Source organism: Pan troglodytes, chromosome 7 (assembly GCF_028858775.2).
Source record: "Pan troglodytes isolate AG18354 chromosome 7, NHGRI_mPanTro3-v2.0_pri, whole genome shotgun sequence".
Classification (NCBI taxonomy): Eukaryota; Metazoa; Chordata; class Mammalia; order Primates; family Hominidae; genus Pan; species Pan troglodytes.
The window spans coordinates 119406377-119425849 of record NC_072405.2 but is presented as its reverse complement, the minus strand read 5'-3'; the positions used below and the strand labels follow the sequence as shown (position 1 = coordinate 119425849).

General features: G+C 36.0%; 1 long non-coding RNA gene across 2 annotated transcripts in view; it reads left to right on the top strand.

The window, feature by feature from the left end:
• The window catches only part of LOC134810903 (uncharacterized), a 139511-nt gene that overhangs the window by 9867 nt on the left and 110171 nt on the right, over positions 1–19473 (top strand). Inside the window, exon 3 of one of the 2 annotated variants that reach the window (XR_010159652.1) lies at positions 9039–9158. The exons of the other annotated variant lie outside the window; for it this stretch is intronic. This is a non-coding gene — a long non-coding RNA (uncharacterized LOC134810903). Of the gene's footprint in view, positions 1–9038; positions 9159–19473 lie in introns of those variants that run through there. 2 annotated transcript variants of the gene reach the window in all.

The following is a 19473-nucleotide window of genomic DNA, read 5'->3' as shown; positions in this document are numbered from 1 at the left end:
CAGGGACAAAATGTGCCAGTCCCTCTGCTAAAGCATAGCATAAGTGACCTTTACTCTAGTTCCCAGTAAGTTCCTCATCTCCATCTGAGACCACATCAGCCTGGACCTCATTGTCTGCATCACTATCAGCATTCAACAAGTCTCCAAGAAGTTCCAAACTTTCTCAAATCCTCCTCTCTTTTTCTGAGCCCTCCAAACAGTTCCAAAGTCATCTGTTACCTAGTTCCAAAGTCATGTCCATATTTTCATGTTATCTTTATAGCAGTACCCCACTCTACCGGTACCAATTTCCTGTATTATTCCATTTTCACACTGCTATAAAGACATAACTGAGACTTACTAATATATAAATATAAAAGGTTTAATTGACTCACAGCTCCGCATGGCTCAGATAACTTACAATCATGGGGGAAGGCAAAGGAGAAGCAAGCACCTTCTTCACAAGGTGGCGAGAGAGAGAGTGAAGGGGAAGTGCCACACTTTGAAACCATCAACTCTCATGAGAGCTCCCTCACTATCACGAGAACCACGTATTTGATGTCTTTTGAAGTGGCAGATGTTTAAATGTTTGTATTTTTCTACATAAAATTGAAAAAATCCTCTACATTTTCTACAAAGTATCTGCACCTATAAAAATAAGATATCAGATGCAATTGTAAATTGAAAGCTTTAACTGCCAATGTAAGAGCATGCTACATTGTTATCACTATCAGTTCATATAATAAAGAGAATAAAAATGTGATTTTATTATCTTTGTAAACTGAATTGAGATAAATACTGTGTTTGGGGGCAACTATTTATTAAGTGTCAACCAGGCATTGTGCTTATCGTTGGAGAGGAAGAGCTTAAAAGCCACTGTTTCTACCTTTGAAAAGTTTTCGTTCTGGAGAGGGAGACAGACATGAAACCATCCAGATGAAATTCCTCTATTTTAAATATTTCTGCAAGGCTATGTGGCTACTTTGAATGCTTTTTGCACACTTACCTTGCCCTCATTGTGGCTTTTTCTCAATATCTTGATTGCAAGTGATTTAATCTCATTGATCTAATTTTCAGTCATAGGTTGATGGTTCAAAGAAGGAAAGGTTGCTAGAGGTTGACTTCACAGTTCTTAGTGCTGTGAGATGGTTTCCTGACTTGTGTCTGGGTACTCCCCAGGGTTGTCACTAAGGGTAGATTCCAAACTTTCCTTTGGCTGCACTCAGGCTGTGTTTGGTGTCAGGGCCTAGACACAGGGAGTACTGGAGAATAACAGAAGCATATTGTAAGTGTGGGGCTCAGATCTTGAGAAAGTTTGTGTGCATGTGCACATGAATATTTCTTGAACATTTCACCTTGGTTGCTTGGTCTCATCTACTCGTAACTGTCTCTCGGCTACAAAATCAAATTTACTTATAAACTACTACTTGAAACTACTGTATTTGACTCATCTGTTTATGAAAATAATAGCAATAACAACTGCTCTTATGTGTTTCCTGTATGCTAGGCATTTTAAAGGCATTATTTTAGTCCTATCAATAACCCTATTAAGACATTCTTTTTTACATGGGGAAACTGAGGCAGAGATGGGTTCGGCCATTTGTTTCTGTTAATATAGTTAGAAATTTGCAGAGGCAAGAATTTGTGTACATGAAACATGCTTGCTGGCTGGGCGCAGTGGCTCAAGCCTGTAATCCCAGCACTTTCGGAGGCCGAGGCGGGTGGATCATGAGGTCAAGTGATTGAGACCATCCTGGCTAACAGGGTGAAACCCCGTCTCTACTAAAAGTACAAAAAAATTAGCCGGGCATGGTAGCAGGCGCCTGTAGTCCCAGCTACTCGGGAAGCTGAGCAGGAGAATGGCATGAACCCGGGAAGCGGAGCTGGCAGTGTGGCCAGGATCGCGCCACTGCACTCCAGCCTGGGCGACAGAGCGAGACTCCGTCTCAAAAAAAAAAAAAAAAAAAAAAAAAAAATGCTTGCTCATGGATACCCACTAAATATATATAGTTTTAAATGACGCCCCTTCTTGAATATTTTTAGTTTTATACCTATTTTTAATTTAGTAATTAATTTTTAATAAATTTTATTTTTAAGAACAGTTTAATATTTACAGAAAACATTCAGAGTACAGAGAATACCTATAATCCTGTACCCAGTTTTTTTATTATTATCATCTTACCATTAAGATGGTACATTTATTGCAATTAACCAATATTGATGCATTATTATGAATTAAAGCCAATACTTTATTTAGATCTCCTTAGTTTTTACGTAATGTCCTCTTTTGTTTGGGGATCCCATTTTAAATACCAAATCACACTTAGTCATCACACTTCTTAGTTTTCTATTGGCTGTGACAATTTCTCAAACTTTCCCTCTTTTTCTTTCTTTTTTTTTACAATTAGATATATTTTACTTACTATGTAACATATATAAAAATAAAATTAGCATGTAATTTCTATTTACTTATTTAAGCATTCTTGGGGTACAATTATATACAAAAATGCGCACCATATTTAATGTAAACATTTTGATGATTTTCGACAAATATATACACCCATAATACCATCAGCACAATCAAGATATGTGCTGACATTGATTACCTATGGTACATGCACATAAACCTGTCATCTCCAAAATTTCCTTGTGTTCTTTTGTGTGTTTGTGCTTGTGGTAAGAACGTTTAATGAGCTTTATCCTCTTAACATAGTTTAAAGTGCACAATACCAAATTGTTAACTATTAGTATTATGGTGTGTAGCAGATTTCCAGAAATTATTCATTGTGCATAACTGAAACTTTGTACTCACTGATCAACAATTGACTTTCTTTATTTTTAATGACCTTGACAGTTTTGAGGACTATTGGTTGTTTTGTAGGATGCCCTTCCACTGAGATTTGTCTGATGTCTTTATTAGACTAGGTAGTTAATTTTTAGTAGTTATTTTTAATTTTTAAACATTAATTTAAGGAAATGCAGAGATGCAATTTCTGAAATATTTCAATATTAATATTTTAAATGAAACTGTTAAAATGCTCTTTTAATTGTATCTAATCCAATCTAAATACCCTAGCGATTTGATAGCCATCACCATTCATTTTAAAAACACAAGAAACTTTTTTAATTGTAAGAAATTGAACATCATGTATTCCTTGAGCTCTACATTTTATTCTACTTTCCCCATAGAGTTTTATGTTAAGAAAACATATTTTTATCCTTAAAATTATTTTATTGATCCCACATCACACTTGTTTTTAACAAAGCTATGTTTATAAATTTCAATTAAAGTGTTTTATTATATTGAAACATATGTGCGGGATCATATTATCATTGCATTATGAGTATGCAATTTGATTAAAATAATATGATAATTATTAAACAAAGACAATTTAATTAAGCACTTACTGAGATGAATGGCACCTTTTTTCAATTAGTTAATGCAACTCTAGATGAATATTACTCATTGCTTGAGTGAGACAGGGAAGGTTCAGCATCAATTCACATAGATAAGTAGATGGCAATAGAATGGAGTTTGTTATACTGATTTTCCTTAATTCTTTGAACACTTTCCGAGTTATATGACAACCATCTCAAAGTGGTCTAGCATCAAAAAGCACATCTGATGATTTATTAACTGAATATTCTATTAGGTCCACCTTCAATTTTGTTGAGAGCAAAGAACTGAAAATCAATTCACTTGCAAAGATTTGCTACACAGTTGTTGGAATCATTCATTTTCTTGATTTCTGGGAACTGTACCAGAAGTGCTTTACCCATACTTTTCAGATGGGTATTAATTATATTTGTTATTTTTGCACTTAGAGGCATATAGTTTAACTCAATACACTCAAGAAAGAATTAGGACATGAGGTAGTAATAACTTCTACATACCTTTGCCATACATTTGACAAAATGCTGTGTCTCCCATATTCTACATGCTTTAAACATATTTTTATCAAAAACTTGGAAATTCAAATTCAGTTCATTCAATTAATAGAAAATTTCCACTCTATAACCAAATTAGCAAAGTCAGTACTCATTAGTAAACCAGTCAACCAAATCAAGCATACTCATTGTTAGAAAAAGTCTAGCTTTATTCTTTAATTCAAGTAAATGGATTAACATGTGTTTCATTTTCACTATTATGAAAGGCACTGAAAACCAAATAATGGATTCCATCTTGTAAGATAGATCCTTCCAAACAGCTGAGTCTCATTTAAGATGATGTAGGATCTAAAATAATGTTTTACTTTTTATGAATCATAAAACAAAATATGTTTTAAAATTTCATATGTTTAATAATGTAATATTATACAATATCCAAAATCTTATGTGATGGATAGCAAAAATAAGTAGCTGCGAAGTAAGGAGTGTAATAAATCAACCATGATATTCCTTACCTCAATGAGTTTGTAGATATTTATTGAACTCTAGTATCAGATTTTGGGAACTATTAAACAAGTATATTCTATAAATATTCATAATATCATCAGTTTTTTGACAAAATATATTTTCTATGTATTTTATGAAAGAAAAATGTTTTATGGCTAAATTGATATGGCAGCTATCATATAATTGCATACTATATAATAGAAAATAGAAGATATTAACTACTTTATAAAATGAACTAGTATATAATTACAATAAATATTTTAAGATCTGATTTGATATATTACACTTTAATGACTTTGTTTAATAATGCATACTGAATCTAAAAGAAATCACATAAAATCTTCATCTGTAGATGTAATTTCCACAAAAGTAGAAAAAAATTGAATAGTCCTGGAAAATATGCTCTGTTTTTTTCTTTAAGAGTAAGTATTGTTTTCTAAACTTTGGTTTTATTTAAGTATACATCTGCATACTATGTCAGTGACAAACATTTCCCAACAGAAAATATACTCTTAAGAAGAGTTAGTGTCATTAAGCTGTAGTGTTTTGCAACAACATGTCTTTCATTATGAATATTATAAATATCTGAAAAATTGCTCATTTTAGAAAAGGAGCTTTTAGCTTTTAATGTTTCTTGACAATGCTTTCTTCAATATTCTCTCCTCAAATTCTCCCTCGGGGGCAAGACATTCTTTGAAAAGGGTCTAAGGAAAGGAAAAGGTGAAGGCTGCCACTGTATATCTAATTTTAAAACATTTTCACAAGCGTCAGTATACCCCATTTCTAATGTTACATGCTTCAGTTTTGTTAGAAATACGGATAAGACAGAGAAAAAGGGAAGACAGGGTCTTGATATATCAACAAATGAGGCTTTCCTGCATACATTACATTAATTACCTTTTGCTGATGCCCTAGATATTTTTATACCCTGGGATAATGGCATAATTAGATTCCAGATGAGTCATGGGGATGTCTTTCTTCTGTAAAATGGGAGAAGAGTCATTTTGAAAGGAAAAGTGGGGAAGATAATCTACCTGATGATGGGAAAAAGGGCATATGAAAGTCAAGAATCTGAAAATGAATGCTCTTAAAATTATAGCCAGTGTGACTACTACATCTATACCCGACCCATCCCAAATCTAGCTTTTTTTTCTGCCACAGAAATATTGTTATTTTGCCATTGCTTTCTCAGTATGATATTCAAACTCTGCTCTATTGCCTTCTTTGTATAACTTCATCTTTGAAAGAGAAAGAACAAAAGAACCACTTTTAGTTATATCTGTCCTTGAAAGATAATGTTCATGACTTCACAATCAAGGTCTCTAGCAATATTGTGTACCAATACCAAGATACCAATGCCAACTGGAAATGGCAACAAACCAAATTATGGTACTAAGATAATGACTATATTTGAGTATATCTTCTTTAAAAAAATACAAAATACATGTACATAATAGAAAACAAGAAAATATAGTAAGAAAGAAGGAGATAAATACATTCATTTAGAAATAACTTGTGAACAGTTTTGGAGTACCTATTTATCAATCAATCATCTTTTTATCTGTCCTTTATTGTGTCAATAAATCCATCTATATTTGAAATTATACAGTGTAAACTGTTTTGTAATTTAATTTTAACTCTCCAGCACATTAAGAACATCTTTCTATGTTGATAAATGTACATCTACAACGTAATTTTTAATGGCTGTAGAATGTTCCATTGTATGATTGAATCACAATTTAATCAATCTAGTACAGTTGAATAAGTTGTTTTCAATTTTTTCATAACTATAAACAAATATGTGATTAATACCTACATAGCTAGATCTTTTAATACCCTGTTAGTTATTTCCTTGGAAGTTTTTTTCTAGAAGAGGTATTTCTGTGTTAAAATTGAAATCTTTGGATACATAATCTCCAGAATGGTTATATCAATGTATACTCCTAGAAGAAACATACGAGTCTCTTTAGAGGGTTATATAGTTTACTTGAGAAAAGTTAATACACCCAGCTTTGGTAGGGAGTGTGTATTAAAGTTAAGAGAGTGTTTGAGTAACATACTTCTTTATGTATGTGTAAATAATCTATTTAGAAGAAAAGAAAAATTATAGAGATCTTTGGTTTTCCTGCCTTGCTCAGTAATCTCTTCATAGCTCTTGTATTTATAGGCTTTACAAATAGAGTTTTAAATATCAACTGATTGGTGGCAAACAAATCAAGATAATTATTCTACCACACATGAAAACATGTTTTGCTCTCAGCATCTGTATAGTTTAAAGCTTTGATTAGTTGCTCAAACTGCAGAGTCCTGAAGGTTGGCTTATTTCCTCGTTCAAAGAAAGCTTGTTATGTCAGGAAGTTTGGACATCAGGAAATAGCAGAGGCATATTGAGAGAGGCAAACTATACAGCGCAGAGGAAAACTTAGTTTTATATTATTTATTTAAAATCATTATGAGGTTAAAGCACCAGTGTTCCCAGTAAGTCCAGTAGATAGTTATTGCCTGAAAAAATTCTTGGCGATGATGATGATAAAAATAGGATCTAGAAAGAGGTTGTGACATTTTCTTCACTAACAAGGCATGGAATAAAGACTTAGATTGTCACTAATAGAGAAGTTATAAGTATGACTGAAAGGGACACTATGAAGTAACCAACATGAATTAATAAAAAAGACTGTCTAATGGCATAGGACCAGGGAAGCACATGTGACATAGATGAAAGTTTACTGGACTTGTATTTGGACTTGAGTTATTCATTTTTCCATTCATTTAACCAATATTTATTGAGTATTTACTATATGCCTGAACCCAAACTAGGTAATTGAATACAATGGTGAGCAAAACTGACATAATCTTATTCTCACAGAACATAGAATTTAAGGAGAAAGATGGACATTAAAAAGTGAATACAGTGTTTTTAGTTTCAACATGTACAGATCTTGGAAATCTTCATTTCTGTCTTTAAAACAAGAAAAAATTTGAACAAACTGAACATTAGTGACTTTTCTTGGACCCATCAGAGAACTGAGTTCACAGGGTACCATATTTCAATCTCGAAAGAAAGGTAAATTTGGGGAGTTATAGCAGAGATATGCTTAGCTGGAGCAGAAATCAAACTGGTAAGAACATATAAATGATGATGTTGATAATTCTTGACATATGCAAATTTTAAAGAAATTATTTAAAACGTCAGCAGATCCCAGGATGGAATTCAGAATCTAACTGTATTACAAATGTGTGAAACAACCACTGCATTGAAGGTACTGGGGAAAAGAGCACCAACCTAACTGGAAATGAGTGGAATCTATAAGACTAAAGGCAAAAAGAACTGCACATAAGCACTGTACTCTAATTGATAAAGTTGTTTCCCACAGGAGTATGAGGTAACAATTTGATATCACTATATGTGTATATCAGAATTGAAAAACAAAGCAAGTGGATGTAAATGGTGGGTTTCTCACTACTGGATGGGGGGATATAGATAAACAAGAGGAGAATGATTCATGTGGTAATGGATTAGAGTTGGAGATATCAGTATAAGCTCATGTTTAGTCTAATATAAATACTAGCCTGATGAGACTGAGATTATGGAAGAAGGCCAGTACAGTTTGAGAGGAGAAAGAGTGAGGGTCCATGGTAGGCCAGGCTGCTGAGGCCTGCTTGAGGCAGACCATGCAGGACCTTGTCTGCATGTCAAAGCATTTTCATGTGTATCCTTAGGGCACTGAAAAATCATAGAACGGTTTTAACCAAGGCATTGATGGCATCTTTTTGAAAAGATCTCTAGCTGAAGTATAGAGAATGGATTAAAGGAAGGCATAAATGTATGTAGGTTAGAGCAGTTATGAGGATACCACAGTGGACAATGTCAGAGGCAATGGTGGCTTAGTCCAGGGATGGGGAGTGGGTGAGAGTAAATGGCATTAGAATCTCAGCTCTACCTAACTAGCAGTTTGCATGTGAGTAAGTTACTTGTCCTTATGAAGGAAAATTAAAAACACTTAGGGCAAATTGTTGTCTTACTTAATTTTATAGATTTCAGTCATGGACATCCTACAATCCATGCTAGCATTTATCACATGTGTAGTTAACAATATTTCCCAATTTCATCCCAGCAGTTTAAGCCATTTCTTCTCATTAAAACTCATGTTAAAAGAGAGAGTAATTTGCTAAATCTTTTTATATACTTTTTCTTTTACTGGAAAATAGTTATCAAAATATATAAATCTGTATATTTTTCCTTCCTTTAATTCATATTCTATAAATTTAAAATTGATTAACATTACCTGTCTCAATTTTCTCTCTTGTTAAAAAATATGACATTCAGGACAGATCCAATCATAGTTATCTCTTAAAAATATCAACTTTCTTACAATTAGCAATGTTTGAATGTTGTTTCAAAAACTAATGCTAAAATTGAGTAGTAATTTCCCTAGTCAATAAAGCATCTTACTCTGTTTTGATCATCACATTTCAAAAGAAGTTTTTAGTGCTAAGTCTCAAAAACAATGACATCCTAAAAAACATGACAGTGAGGAAAGGTTAAACGAGTTAAAATTATTTACCTTACATGAAAAGAAAATGAAATCATGATTTTATGACTATTTTCCAGGAAAATAAAAATTATATAAAAAGATTTAGTGAATTATTCTCTTTTCGCATAGGTTTTAATGAGAAGAAATGGCTTACATTGCTGGGAATGAATTGGAAATACTGTTAACTACGCATGTGATAAATACTAACATGGATTGTAGGATGTTCATGCCTGAAATCTGTAAAACTAGGTAAGACAACAATTTGCCTTAGATGTTTTTAATTTTCCTTCATAAGGACAAGGTGGTTGCAGCAGAAGGCCCCTGGAGGTCTCTTTCAACCCTTTCATTCCATGAGAGAAGGGATTAGTATCTACTGATTCTGACTTGGTGACAGCTGCTTTTATCATGTTCCTTAATCCTTACAGTTATCCTGTGAGGTTGGGTAATTAATACTGCTTTATCCATCTCAAACACTTCTTTCCTTCAATTCTTTCTCCATGCCCTGGAAAGAGCATCCTTTTGGATGTGATGGAAATAACAATTGAGCCTCCAAACTGCTTGTAAATCTTTTTTATGTGTAGCAGTTAAACTGTTTATAGTCAGAGACTCAGGTGCAAACACGAAACTTTATTCCTCATTTCTGCTTGATGGTGAAAAACATCATTTTGCTAAGCTAAGGAAACTCAGTCACTGCCAGTTTAGAGCTCAGGCTCTGTAGCCTCCCTCCTCCCCTTTCTTCCCCTTATCTCCTTGAGAGGTGTCTGGAATTAGGGGAGATTCTGCCCTATGTAACATCATGAAGTGGGTGACATGAAGATCCAAGATCATCTTCTGACCTTGCTTGTCTGTACTGATGGGTGCCTTGTGCTAGCAGGTCCTGAGGCTTCACATCTCGTACTGCTGCATCTGCTGACAGTGTCATTTCTACCACCGCCTTTAGTTAGCTGGATACCATGGTATGTATTAGCCTTACCTCAGGCATGAGCTTTCTTTTGGCCTACTGTTAATTTCTTTGCCTCTCTTGGAGACCTGAGCGAGGTCTCCCATGTAGCTTTAGATCTGAAGGAGACTTGGAGGGAACGTATCAGGTCCACACCCATTGCTCATCCACTCTCTGGTGTTGTTTGAATGCAAGGCTTCTCTTAGGGCTAAACTTTGGAAAGAAAGGCTATATCCTCTCCACCCTAGGATCCCTCTAAACTGATCTGCCACCTGGGATTAAAATAGAGTAGGAAAGTGTGGCAGAAGTTTTCTCAGGTGCTCCACATTCATATCTCTCTTTTGCTTTTCTTTTTAAGTTCTTGTCCTCTTTCTCCATAGCCCATAATGGGTTTTAACCACCTATCTGGGTGTTAAGAAAGATATTCTTGTGCCATCACTCATTCTTCTCTGCTGTATGTTTTGAGTTTTCCAATCTTTGCCTTTAATCAATAAAGCCAAGCTTTTTGAATTCCCCCTAAGTCCACCAGAAACTTCCCACAGAAAAACCAAGTAGCATAAAACTATTATGTCTTTCAAATGCCTGGTTCTTGCACTGGAAAGTCACTACTTTCAAGACATTTTGGAACAAAAATCCCAAAATTTGACACTCTTTTCTTACTGGGTTCTTTATATTCTCTCTTCTAGAACAATAAATCTTAGCTTAATGGTCTATGTTTTTGTTTTGCTTTTGTTTTAACTAACTTTGATATTGAAATATACACAGAGGTGTGCAAAAAAAATAATAAGCATACAGCTTATTGGCTTACTGCAAAGTGAATACTAGTGATACCATCACCCACATCAAGAAACAGAATTTTACCAGTGCCCTAGGAATCCCTTAGCCCCACTCCTTCCTCAGATACCACTCAACCTTCAAAAGGACCACTGGTCCAATTTCTTTTTTTTGTTGTTTTCTTTTTTTTATTTTTTATTTTTTATTTTTGAGAGGGAGTCTCTCTCTGTCGCCCAGGCTGGAGTGCAGTGGTGCAATCTCGGCTCACTGCAAGCTCCACCTCCCCGGTTCATGCCATTCTCCTACCTCAGCCTCCTGAGTAGCTGGGACTACAGGTGCCCGCCACCACGCCTGGCTAATTTTTTGTATTTTTAGTAGAGGTGGGGTTTCACCCTGTTAGCCAGGATGGTCTCGATCTCCTGGCCACATGATCTGCCCGTCTTGGCCTCCCAAAGTGCTGGGATTACAGGTGTGAGCCACTGCGCCCAGCCCCAGTTTCTAATACTATGGATTAATTTTACCTGCTTTTGAATTTTATGTAAATAAAATCATAGAGGATGCATTGTGTTTGACCTGTTTAGCTCAATATTACATTTGTGAGAAGCATTCCTATTGTTGTTGTGTAGCAGCAGTTTGTTCATTTTCATTGCTGTATATTGCATTGTATGATTTTCCACAATGTATTTATCCATTTTATTGTTGATGAATATTTAGGTTGTTTCCAGTTTTTGGCTATTGTAAATAATACTTCTAAAATAACTCTTGTCCATTTCCTTTGGCATACATTGTATGCATTTATGTTAGATAAACTCTTTGGAATGAAAATATTCATCTTTCAATTGCAGTACTTAGTCTAGATACAATATTATTCTTTTAATAGCTTCCTATCTTGACTTCTTGCCTTTCTCTAATGCATTCTCTAAACTATAGATGGAGTACTCTTCCTAAAATCAAGCCATATCCTATAATTTATGTTTTTAAACCACTTCAATTGGGTCGCATTGCTTGGGAATGAATTACAAACCCCTTCCATGGCCCACAGGCCTTCTGCTAGTTGGCTTCTGCTTGCTGCAGCTTTCACTCTTTGCTCTAGCTAAACCTTGTTCACCTTTCCTAAATGTGCTCCTTCACAGATGTTTACTCTGCCATAAACTCAGTTTTCTTTCACTCTTTGCCCATCTCCGTCCCCACTCCTTTCTATGATTTTATCTGGCTAACTTCTACTTACTTCTCAAGTCATAGCTGGTCATTTCTGAGATAACATGGAAGGTTGAATTGTCAAATTCTGGGCATATGGGAAATCACAACACTCAAGTGAAACATGGAGAAGTCTGAGCATGTCAACAAAGTCACCCAGGTCTGTTCTTCCCATACTAGGATGTGTATTAGAACACATGAGGACCTAAATGAAGCTTCAGTGATATTACTTACATAAAGGGAGTCAATTCAGTAATGGAATATCTCTTTTATTCGACAGTTTACATGACATTTCCTAGTGAGCTATGTTTCATAAACTCATAAATTCCAGCTTTAGTTATAATAAGCAACCTAGATAGACCACAGTTAGGACATCTCATAGAAAGGACTCTCCCCCTAGAAAATACTATCAGCTCTATCATTAGTGTGATTACAAAGGGTTTGACTGTGGCATCTCTTCCTAGAGGTTGATTCTTGGCAATCTCTTCCTTCTCCTGGAGGAAGAAATAGATTATAAACCTGCTGTTAATCCTTTTCTTCCCAGTTTCCTAATGTAAGCACTTCTGACCCTCTAAATCTGGACTGGTATCCCTACCAATATTTCTGTAGTTTTGAGTTTCTTCCACCCAAGTGATTGCCAGTGTATTATAACTTTTTGGTCCATTGTTGCCTGTAGCCTCTTCAATGCTGTGAACTCCGTGAAAATGATGATTATATGTAATTTTTTACCATTGTATGCCTGATGCCTGGCAGTGTGCCTGAGACATACAAAAGACTCAAAAACATTTATTAATTGGTATATCTGTTCCTTTAAACTAAAGTCATTTGTTTATTCAGTATGGAAACTGACATGTTGCTTTTTAGACTTGTTTGAACAAAGTTTATATTGACTTTAGTAATTTTAGCATAGCAGAAAGAAAAAGATTCATGAGTTTCTTGTACAAACCTTGTCATAATAATTAGATTTTTATATTCTCATCAAATATGAGGCATAATATATGTATTTGACCTTTTTGGAGATATATTATTTATTCCCAAGCACATTTCCACTGACTTACATTTTTCTGTTTCATGATCCTTCTGTCTTTTTTTTTTGTCATTTTCTCACTCTTCCATTTCTCTTATTTTCCATTTTTACCTATTTGTGATTTACATTTTCCTTTTGTCTTTTAAAAAATCCACTCCCTTTCCTTAGTTTTTGTCACCAGATAGATAGAATTTTAAAAATTAAATTTCCCGTCTGTTTGAATTCAATATTAAATAGTAAGATTCTTGTTATTAAAATAATTAGGAGTTTAGAGCTAGCTTTTTTCCATGAAGGCTCGCCTCCAGTTTATCCAGGAGGCTGACTGATAAGATTATGATAAGCCTGCTAACACTAAGTGACAGTTCCTAAATTATGCTAAAATATTTCAAAGAAAAGTGATATATTCAATCATTTATTTGCATTCAAACAATACTCCAATACATTTAATAATAATATTGAGTTTACTTGATACCTAACATTTTTCTGAAAATAAAGCATCATTCACTTAGGGAATCTAGCACTGACTGCTACCACATGGGTTCTTTTGAATTGGACATGCCATTGCTTTCTTGTGCACTGGCTCAGTTGTGCCAATCCTTTTTCTCTAATATGTTTCTCTATTCAAATTACTACCAAATCTTTATTCAGATAGCATTCATAATTACAGTGAGTTTTCACTGAGTATGAATACATCATTTATGTAATTAGTCTACCTCTGTTCTTATCTCATTAGCTAGTTTATTATCAACAATTAAAGTAGTACTACTTGGCATCAATGAAATTATAATCATAAATGCAAACATGGGCACTGAAATTATATTACAATAGTCAGCAATATGATGCTTATCTAGATGTTTTAAAATAAGTTTGTATTAATTTTGTTCAGATTATTATGAAAATAGATACACAAAAGTTAAAAATTTTATAAACAACTCTCAGGCCCTTGAGACTATGTTTTGGCTCCCCAGAGGGTAACATATATTAGTTTGAGAAATAATAGCCTCTTCCTTTAATTCTTAGACCAGTGAGTCCCAAAGTTTGGTTCCCTGAACAACAGCATCTGAGTCATGTGAGAACTTGTTAGAAATGCAATTCTTGGGATCCATCCCAAATCTACTCAATCAGCAGCTTTGGAGATAGGGCCTAGCAAGTTATGTCTTTCTGGTAATTCTGACGCACAGTAAAGTTTGAGGACCACTGTCCTAGGCTATAAACAGATGCTATTTGCCCTGGATAGAAAAGGCAAGTAAGGCAATATAGCTAGCTGTATGTATTCTAGGATATGCATGTGATTTGATGTACATAGCATAAATCATTAAAAGGCTAGTATTCATGTAACAGTGACTATAGTAAGAAATAATTTTAAGTAAAAAGAATAGAACTGGATTTTTTGAAACACAAAGGATAAATTCTTGAGGTGACGGATAGTCTATTTACCTGATGTGATTATTACACATTGCATGCCTGTATCAAAATATCTTATGTAAACTATAAATATACACACCTACTATGTACCCATGAAAATAAAAAATATAAAAGGCTAGTATTCAATCTCAATCACATAATGGGGCAGGTTCTCACAAGTTTAAAGCATCAAGAGGGCAGTAGTAAAACAAAAATGTTATTCTAAGATTGGAAGACGGGGTACCGTGATCTGGACTCTAATTCTTATGAAGATAAATCTGAGCCAGGAGAGATTGGGGGTCTGGGAGCAACGATGTGAAATCTGAGGATTAGGGGTTAATAACCAGTGTCTATGGACAAACCGAACATAAGTTCTAAATCAGTGGTAGATAATATTTTCCTGACTTTCTGTTGGACCAGCTAAAATATGTTATTATTGTGATGAGGTATACTTCTACTGTTCTTAAAGCTTTGGTGTCCTGACAGTTACGGTTTCTAGAGGTATGTTGAGGGCTATTCTATGAAGCTGAATTTAAAAATGTATCAGAATGTTAAGGTCAGCTGCATCCATCTGGATGGCATCTTATTCAGGGTTCAGTATGAGCTTCACTTCTCCAGAAAAATTAACCTCACCCTATAAAGGATAGGTGAAGGGTTCCTCCCATGTGCTCCATAGTGCCATGAAATTCTCTTATCATAGAAATCTTGGACTGTAGTAGAAGGGCCTTGTCATCTACCTATCTTCTACAGAATAATTTTTCTACAGTCATTTGGAAATTTAACATCAAAAGTTGTTATACTGTGATGTGTATATGTGTGTGGGGAGGGGTGTGTGGGTGTGGGGGGTGTGTAAAATAGAGGACTAAGCAGAATTACTTGATTCTATTAACTGTTCTTGGGCCCATCTGTGGTATTCTAAGCACTGGAGTGGGGTTATATAAAGAGCTGCCCTGTTCTTTGAACAACAGCCACAGTGAAGATCTGTCCACTGTATGCCTAGTATAGTTTACCGAGTCAGCAGTAGAAGGGGCAATCTGTTTTGTTGCAATGTACATTAAGAAAGCAACAAGACTGGCTGGGTGCAGTGGCTTACACCTGTAATCCCACCACTTTGGGAGGCTGAGGCAGGCGGATCACCTGAGGTCAGGAGTTCGAGACCAGCCTGACCAACATGGTGAAACATCGTCTGTACTAAAAATACAAAATTAGCTGGGCGTGGTGGCACATGCCTGTAATCTCAGCTACTCGGGAGGCTGAGGCAGGAGAATCGCTTGAACCTGGGTGGTGGAGGTTGCAGTGAGCTAAGATCGCACCATTGCACTACAGCCTGGGTGACAGAGTGAGACTCTGTCTCAAAAAAAAAAAAAAAAAAAAGGAAGCAACAAGACTTAAAATCTTTCTAAGATAAATTTTATTCTTTATTGCAGGGGTCCCCAACTCCTGGGCCATGGACCGATATCAGTCCGTGGCCTGTTAGGAACCAGGCCTCACAGCAGGAAGTGAGCGGAGGGTGAACAAGCATTACCACCTGAGCTCTGCCTCTTGTCAGATCAGTGGCAGCATTAGATCCTCATAGGAGCACGAACCCTATTGTGAACTGCACGTGCAAGGGACCTAGATTATGCGCTCCTTATGAGAATCTAACTAATGCCTTGATGATCTGAGGTGGAACAGTTTCTCCTGAAACCATCCCCTCACCATCTGTAGAAAAATTGTCTTCTACGAAACCGATCCCTGGTGCCAAAAAGATTGGTACTGCTGGTTGTCTGCTAGGTACCGTACTAGGAACTTGTGATAAAAAGATGGGTAAGATTTAGCTTCTGCCTTCAAGGAACTTATACTTTAGTGATTAAAACAGGCATGTGAACAGACTACAATATGACATGCTAAGTGAAAAAAGGGAATTTTGTGCAATTACAGAAATAGCATACACAGGAAGAAGTTATTCTCTATATAGAAAGCCTTCAATATGAGGTGGTCTCTTTTCTTTCTTTCTTTCTTTCTTTCTTTCTTTCTTTCTTTCTTTCTTTCTTTCTTTCTTTCTTCTTTTTTGAGAGAGTCATGCTCTGTTGCTCAGACTGGAGTGCAGTGGCACGATCTCAGCTCACTGCAACCTCTGCCTTCCGGGTTCAAGCAACTCTCCTGCCTCAGCCCCTGGAGTAGCTAGGACTACGGGTGCATGCCACCAGGCCTGGCTAATTTTTGTATTTTTAGATGAGATGGGGTTTTGCTATGCTGGCCAGGCTGGTCTTGAACTCCTGACCTCAAGTGATCCACTCACCTCGGCTTCCCAAACTGCTGGGATTATAGGCATGAGCCACTGTGTAAAGCCATGGATCCTGTACTCTTAATCACTGCCTGACACTGCAGCATCTTGAATAAGTGGTTCTTTCTTGTGAACCACTGTGTTCTTCTTTGACCACCACCACCCCAGTTCCCAAATTAAAAAAAAAAAAAAAAGAAGGATACTACGAATGGAAACAGATTCATGTCTAACCCAGCTGAGGGTTTCTAAACTGGGTTTTGAAGGATAAATAGGAATCTTCCAAAGAAACAAAGAGAAGGCATGGGGGTGGGGGTAGGAAAGAATTAAAACCAGCATCCTGGTCATAATTAAAACCACAAAGTGGGGGCTTCCACTTTGAGCAGTATTGTGGGCTAAGGTACCCTTTAGCTGTCTCTGCCACAGCAAGACACTTTGAAAATGTGTGTTAAGTTCACAAGAAAGTATAGAAAATCTTGAAGGACCAGAAAATGAGAAGGAAATGTTAAAATCACAGAAGCAAATAAACATAGACATGGAACCTAGTGTTGCTCTGGGGGTAAGAAGCTTTATCCATAACCCAGGGCTTTATGTATCAATGACCACTGGAGTAAAGACTAAGTTTGGACACTTGACTCTCTGTTAGGCAATACTCACAGACTGAAAAATGCTGAGAAAACTAGATAACAAATACTAGATATTATCTTAAATCTGCAAATCTTTTAGCAAAATGTGGGCTTGGCTAAGCTAATGAATAACCAGCCTACAATGAAAATGCCATGTGATTGCTGCCATAGAGACACATGCACACGTATGTTTATTGCGGCACCATTCACAATAGCAAAGACTTGGAACCAACCCAAATGTCCAACAATGATAGACTGGATTAAGAAAATGTGGCACATATACACCATGGAATACTATGCAGCCATAAAAAAGGATGAGTTCATGTCCTTTGTAGGGACATGGATGAAGCTGGAAACCATCATTCTCAGCAAACTATCGCAAGGACAAAAAACCAAACACCGCATGTTCTCACTCATAGGTGGGAATTGAACAATGAGAACACATGGACACAGGAAGGGGAACATCACACACCGGGGCCTGTTGTGGGGTGGGGGGAGGGGGGAGGGATAGCATTAGGAGATAAACCTAATGCTAAATGACCAGTTAATGGGTGCAGCACACCAACATGGTACATGTATACATATGTAAGAAACCTGCACGTTGTGCACATGTACCCTAAAACTTAAAGTATAATAAAAAAAAAAGTAGAAGGCAAAGAACTGAAAAAAAAAGAAAATGCCATGTGATTGATCATGAGGGTGTATTCAAATTTCTGCTTCATGTGATAGTCTATGCTTTAGGAATTATAATGGAAAGTATAAGAGATAGAAAATATGAGATAATTTAACTAGGGAAAGAGAAAAATTGGAAAGGTGAGATAAAGCTAACCTAATAATTCTAGTCCCCAGTCAAGAGCCTGGATAATAATGAATTTGTACTTTCCAGTGACACAGCCTTGTGCTAAGAATCAAAATCCTTCTGAAAGCCAGGATAAATAGTAGTTCCCAAGACAACTCTGAAGCTGTACAAGCAGATCCTTTGAGGAATTTCCATAAAATACAAATGACGACTGCAAAAATAAGGAGTTCGTTTGAATCTGCAGAGGGACATAAATAAAAATGAGTGAAATGATGTCAAAAATGATAGAAAGTAGTTGCAGAAGTAAGTCACTAAAAGGGAGGAAAGAATAAAATGCTTTGAAGCATTTTCATATTGCAGTGGAATGGATGAATTTCATAATGAACTCTGAAAGATAGTCATTTATGTGTGCTTGCATTCATTCACTTAGTAAACATTGAAAGCCAAGTATGTGTCAGATACTGTGTAAAAAGCCAAAGATACACAAAATGAATAGAACTCAGTTCTTGCATTCTGGAGTTCATGGTCTAAGGCAAGTCTTCATATAACAAATGATTGCAGGACGGTGAGATAATGGCTATAATAAGATACAGCAGTGACACAACACAGTGTAGGGTGGAAAGTGGGGAGGGAGGTATATGATTTTTTTATTTGAGAGGGAGCTTGAGGAACTGAGCTCCTCTTAACAAATATGTTTAAGTGTGACAAAATAGAGCCACACTAAAAACTCTCCCTGAGGACTAAATTAAATGTATTGATCCCTGGGGTGAGCACCTGCTTATTCTCAGAATCTTCTTTTTATTTTTAGAGTGCAGTATACCAAATCAGTGAGCAAAGCTATTTATGACTCCTCAAAGTAAAAAATCTGTCTTCTCCCTCAGTCACAGAGTGACCCTGCACACCTCCTACCTGCCATTCACCTCAGAGAGGATTTTGAAGTTAGGAAAGCTGGAGAAGATTTAGATTTGGGGACTTGTAAATCCCTTTCTGAGTTTACAAGTCAGATTTCATACAAATTATATTTTTGCCTATGTATATGCATGTCTATGTATATTCCAGCCAGTGTATATGCAATATAATGGCAAAATTAAAACATAAAAAAACAGCAAACAATGGCACATTCAGGTGTAAAGGAAATCAATTACATGTTATAAACTTTTAGACATGAATCTGTTTCCATTCGAGTATCTTTTTTTTTTTTTTTTCAAAATTTGGGATCTGGGGGGGTCACACAGATAATTATTACACAAAGAACCACTTATTCAAGATGCTGCAGTGTCAGGTAATGATTAAGAGTACAGGATCCACGGCTTTACACAGTGGCTCACGCCTGTAATACTAACGCTTTGGGAGGCTGAGGCAGGCAGATCACTTAAGATCAGGAGTTCCAGACCAGCCTGGCCAACAGGGTGAAACCGCTTCTCTACCAAAAAATACAAAAATTAGCTGGGCATGGTTGTGGGCACTTGTAATTCCAGCTACTCAGGAGGCTGAGGCAGGAGAATTGCTTGAACCCGGGAGGCAGAGGTTGTAG